Source organism: Megalobrama amblycephala, linkage group LG15 (genome assembly GCF_018812025.1).
Source record: "Megalobrama amblycephala isolate DHTTF-2021 linkage group LG15, ASM1881202v1, whole genome shotgun sequence".
Lineage (NCBI taxonomy): Eukaryota > Metazoa > Chordata > Actinopteri > Cypriniformes > Xenocyprididae > Megalobrama > Megalobrama amblycephala.
The window spans coordinates 478,201-484,252 of NC_063058.1; positions in this window are offsets into that span (position 1 = coordinate 478,201).

Genomic DNA, 6,052 nt, shown 5'->3' on the forward strand with positions numbered 1-6,052 from the left:
TTTTTCCCCGCTGCTGAAGCCTTTTTCAATAACGCAGTGTAACTGCACCGTCATTGGTTCACTCATAGACAAGTTGTTGAACCAATGGCGGCGCGGCATAGCTGCGCGGCCTATGGCGACAAAGCGCGCGAATATTCCCGCCGAAATGGGCGGGGTATAGGGCTATATAAGCAGGCGTTTCGCCATAGGATTTCAGTGTCAATCGACTGAAGCGACGACCCTGAGCCGCAGCCTCGTGGCACGGCAAGTGACGCAGTACTCGTTCCGTATCTCAGGGAACCGAGGTTACGTTAGTAACCGAGTACGTTCCCTTTCGATACTTCACTCGTACTGCGTATGGGGAACGAATTCAACCACGCCGTGCCACGGCTGGGAACGATATAGCTTGCATTTGGCCAACCCAGAGGGGGGCCAAAAGGACAAGCGGAGGCAAAGCCTAACCGAACCCATGGTTACACTGAAGGAAGATACTTCCTATGGTGGCGTGAAGCGGGACTTGTTGGAGGCCGCTAATCACACCGACAGGACCCGAGCTTGTAAGGTCGGGACATCGAGGTGATAGAACCTGACAAAGGTGGACGGCGAAGACCAGCCGGCCGCCTCACAGATGTCTTGGATGGAAACTCCGTTGGACCAAGCCCACGAGGAAGCCATTCCTCTAGTGGAGTGGGCCCTGACTCCTATGGGGCAATTAGTGCCCAGTGAGGAGTAGCACAGGTTAATAGCATCCACTATCCAACGGGAAATGCGTTGTTTCGAGACCGGAGACCCTTTGGTGCGGCCGCCAAAACAAACAAAGAGCTGATCCGACTGTCTGAAAGACTGTGATCGGTCTATGTAGGTCCTCAATGCCCTGACTGGGCAGAGTAGCTGCAGCTCTGGTTCGTCCGCCGAGGGAGGAAGAGCAGAGAGCGAGATGACCTGAGCTCTAAACGGAGTTGAGAGCACTTTAGGGACGTAGCCATGCCTAGGTTTCAGAACGACCTTAGAGTCACCAGGCCCGAATTCGAGGCATGCAGGGTTCACGGAGAGGGCCTGCAAATCGCCAACACGCTTTACCGATGCTAGTGCTAGTAGCAGAGCGGTTTTTAGCGTTAGGGGCCTGAGGTCGGCTGAACCCATTGGTTCAAATGGGGCTCCTTTCAAGGCCCTGAGGACCAACGAGAGGTCCCAGGAGGGAATAGTGAGAGGGCGAGGAGGATTCAAACGCCTAGCACCTCTCAAAAAACGGATCACAAGCCCGTTTCGTCCCACTGATTGGCCAGCAATAGGAGCGTGGAACGCTGCAATGGCTGCTACGTAAACCTTAAGCGTGGAAGGGGAGCGCCCCATTTCCAAGCGTTCTTGGAGGAAAGACAGTATGGAAGATACGTCACTCTCCACAGGGTCTATGTTGCGTGTTGAACACCAATCAACAAAGACTGACCACTTCTGGTCGTAGAGGCGCCTCGTAGACGGGGCTCTAGCCTGAGAAATGGTATTTAGGACGTCCTCGGGGAGGCTAGTCGGCTCCCATCGAGGGACCAGAGGTGCAGAGCCCAGAGCTGCGGCTGTGGGTGCCAAATTGTTCTGTTTGCCTGAGAGAGGAGGTCCCGTCTCAGGGGAATCGGCCACGGGGCTCTTAGAGAGAGCCTGAATAGCTCTGAGGACCAAACCTGGTTCCTCCAGAGCGGGGCCACCAGAAGGACTCTGTGCTGGTCTTCTCTGATACGCCTGATGACCTGGGGGATCAGTGCGATCGGAGGGAAAGCATAAAGGAGCGTGCTGGGCCATGTGTGGGCCAGAGCATCTACTTCCTTCGAGAAAAATGTTGGGCAATGAGAGTTGTCTTCTGAGGCGAAGAGGTCTACCTCTGCCTTCCCGAAGAACTCCCAGATCGTGAGGACCACTTGGGGGTGGAGCATCCACTCGTCGGAGGGGATGTTGCTCCGTGACAACATGTCCGCACCCAGATTGTTCCTGCCAGGAACATGAGTCGCTCTGAGCGACTGAAGCCTCGGAAGAGCCCATTCCAGCAGACGTTTCGCCAGAGCGCATAAGCGGCTGGACGAAAGACCGCCTTGGTGGTTCAGGTATGACACCACCGTCATACTGTCTGACCGAACTAGAACATGACGTCCCGTCAAGTAAGCCTGAAAGAACTGAAGGGCTTTCATCACTGCTAGCATCTCTAGACAGTTGATGTGTAGATGGCTTTCCTCGTGGCTCCACGAGCCGAAGGCCGGTCTGCCCTCGCACACAGCGCCCCAGCCCAAGTTGGAGGCGTCTGTTGAGAGCACCGTCCTCCGTGAGACCGCCTGTAAAGGGACTCCGCGCTGGAACCATACTGGATCCATCCAAGGTTTCAGGGCTAGAAGACAGGCCCGATTGACCTTGAGACATAGGCGGCCGTGCCGCCATGCGCTGGGAGGAACCCGGAACTTCAACCAGTACTGAAGAGGCCGCATCCGAAGAAGGCCTAGCTGCAGCACCGGGGAGGCGGAAGCCATCAGCCCTAGCAGCCTCTGGAAAAACTTCAGAGGGAGATAGGCTTTGTTCGTGACAGATGCCGTGAGCTGCTGAATTGCCAGGGCGCGCTCTGGCGAGACTACTGCCGTCATACGGACCGAGTCGAAAACTGCTCCCAGAAACGAGATTCGTTGAGTGGGGCATAGCGAGCTCTTGGCTAAGTTGACCCTGAGACCCAGGCATTGTAGATGGCTGAGGAGCACGGATCTGTGGCGTTCCAGCTCGTCTCGCGAACGGGCTAAGATGAGCCAGTCGTCGAGATAATTCAGAACCCGGATTCCCATCTGTCTCAGAGGGGAAAGCGCCGCGTCCATGCACTTGGTGAAAGTGCGGGGAGCCAGAGACAGCCCGAAGGGCAGGACCGTATATTGGTATGCCACCCCTTCGTATGCGAATCTCAAGAATCGTCTGTGACGGGGGGCTATCTGGATGTGAAAATACGCATCCTTCAGGTCCAGCGAGCAGAACCAGTCCTCGGGGCAAATGTGCGCGAGGATCTGCTTCAGCGTCAGCATTTTGAACTTCCGTCTCATGAGGGAGTGATTCAAAAGCCTGAGGTCTAGGATGGGTCTGAGACCGCCATCCTTTTTGGGGACCAGAAAGTAGCGGCTGTAAAAGCCTGTCTCGCTCTCTGACGGAGGAACCATTTCCACAGCTCCTTTTTCCAGCAACGACATGACTTCGGCCCGGAGGACATGAGCGTCGTCCGGATTGACCGATGTTTGAAGCACCCCAGCGAAGCGGGGGGGCCGTCGTGCAAACTGGAGCGAGTAGCCCTGGTTTACGATCCCCATGACCCATTCTGACACACCGGGGATGGCCTGCCAGGCCTCGGCCCGAGTGGCTAGGGGTTGAATAATGTTGGGTGACAGACCGTCGTTGAGAGGGTCGTACACCGCGAGGGGTGGAAGAGGAAATTTGCTCTTTTTGTGATGAGGTAAAAATTTGTTCGCCGTGAAAACGGCGTTTGGAGTGGGCGCAACAGGTGTGGGCCCAGCTGTCACTTGGAGTTTGTTTCCCACACCCGGAAATAAACGAGGCGGAGGGGAAATTACTCGTGGGAGCTTTTGGGGTGGTCCGGTCATAACGGGACGGTCCCCCATCCTCTTCCTGTCCGACGAATCAGGACGACTTCGGAGGCACCGGGTCCAGCACAATCCTGGGCCGGGGTCCCTGGCGCCTCGGGAAGGGAGGGCGCTTCGCAGGGCGCGAGCGCTGGCGATGCTCCTGGGGCGGCGCTGCCTGTTTTGCAGGTGGGGCTGGTTTGTTCTGCTGAGCCGGCGCAGTCCTGGGGCGGCTAGACGCAGAAGCGGAGCTGGAGCGCTTAGGCAAGAAATGCCTCATAGCCTGAGACGATTTCTGCGCGGCAGTAAAGCGCTCAGTGAAGCCATCCACTGCAGGCCCGAAGAGACCAGAAGGCGAGACCGGGGCGTCTAAGAAGGCCGTCTTGTCTAGGTCTTTGATCTCCGTTAGGTTGAGCCACAGGTGGCGCTCCAACACGACCAGGCTGGCCATGGAACGACCGATGGCCTGGGCCGTAGCCTTCGTAGCTCGCAGGGCAAGATCCGTGGCGCTGCGGAGATCTTTGAAGGCTGGCGCGTCGATTCCAGACTCATCCAGAGAGCGGAGGAGTTTGGCCTGGAATACTTGAAATATGGCCATGGTGTGGAGCGCAGAGGCAGCTTGGCCCGCCGAGGTGTAAGCCCGTCCAGCCAGAGTAGAGGTGGTCCGACAGGGCTTGGAAGGAAGGGCCCTCTTCGTCTTCCAACCCACAGCCGCGGGAGGACAGAGGTGAGCAGCCACCGCTTCATCTAGGGGTGGCAAGTGCTCGTATCCCTTCTCCTCGGCGCCGTCGACGGCGGTGAGGGCGGAGCGGTGCGTAGTGTGGAGGCGGGCAGAGTAAGGAGCGCGCCACGACTTCGTCAGCTCTTCGTGGACCTCAGGAAAGAAGGGCGCTGAACGCTGGCGAGGTGCTTGGCGGCGGCCTGGCAGAAACCATTCGTCCAGGCGGCTGCGAGACGGCTCCTCTGGAGGGGCCCACTCGAGGTCCAGCTCTTCAACGGCCCTAGACAGGATGCGGAAGAGCTCGGCATCCATGCCCTGGCCATGCTCGATGGGTTCCAAGGGAGGCGGTGGAGCGGGGTCTTCCGGCTCGCCAGCCCATCCTTCCGCTTCGGAAGCCGCAAGAGACATGGAGTCGTCTTGTTCGTCGTCTGTTCCCCCGAATGAGACGAGGTCACTCGCTTCTGCGGAGGGACGCTGCTCAGGGCGAGAGAACAGAACGGGAGAGAGTTCCCTGGGAGGAGAGGGCGAGGCACGCGGGGGCTGGGCCGGCGTGAGCTCGCTCAACTCCTGGCGCTGAGTCGCTCTACCCCGCTGTCTTTTCCTCGCCGGCTCGCGGGAGGAAGGAGACGGGAGGGCGCGAGCGGCGAGATCGCCCTCAGTGAAGAAGGCGACCCGCGAGCGCAGGGAAGCGAGACTCATACACTCGCAGTGCGGGCATGAGTCTCCAGCGAGCGCGCCGTCTGCGTGGGGCTTGCCCAGGCAAGCGACACACTCGCTGTGTCCATCGTCGTCGTGCAGGGGGGCCCTGCAAGTACCACATGAGTGGCGGGGCATCGTGAGACGCCGCTGCCGTGAAAACGGCAATTGGGTGGCTCTTTTAGAGCGGCGAGGGCCGCGGAAGCTCTTAGAGCGGTGAAAACCGCTGAAAATCGCTCTTTTAGAGCGGCGTTTAAGCCGCGGATGAAGCTCTCAGGCGGCGCGCCGGATGGCGGCAGGGGACGCACAGGAAGCGGCCGGAAGCGGGAAGCGGGAGGCGGCGGCTCGGCGACGGCGCTAGAAGCTGCAGTCCGCGAGGGCGCCGGCGCTTTCTTCCACCGGCGAGTCCAGGCGAGTCCGCTGCGGGAGCCTCTTCAGACGGCGGCGAGAGCAGAAGGCGGCGAGCTTCTTCGGCTTCAGGCGGAGATCAGCGAAGAGAAGTAGATGTCGTCGCTGAAGGAGAAAACACTGAAATCCTATGGCGAAACGCCTGCTTATATAGCCCTATACCCCGCCCATTTCGGCGGGAATATTCGCGCGCTTTGTCGCCATAGGCCGCGCAGCTATGCCGCGCCGCCATTGGTTCAACAACTTGTCTATGAGTGAACCAATGACGGTGCAGTTACACTGCGTTATTGAAAAAGGCTTCAGCAGCGGGGAAAAAGGGAGACCTTTCCCCATACGCAGTACGAGTGAAGTATCGAAAGGGAACCATCCATAAACATCCATACACCACAAAGACAAACTATCCAGAAGAGATGCATGTATAAACACAGAATTTTCTTTTAAAAATAATGCAACACAGACACGTTCTAGACGAGTTGTTGAAGCTTAATCATGAGGACGATGAAGTTTTTCAACTGTGGTGTATTAATAGGCAAACTTAAGCTTAGTTTCTGCAGCAATACAAAAGCCAGTTAAAACAAGGGTTTTAGTTGAGGGAACCAGGGGGATGTGAACTACCGGATCACCTGCAAAAATACGTCATCGCTGCAGCACTCTA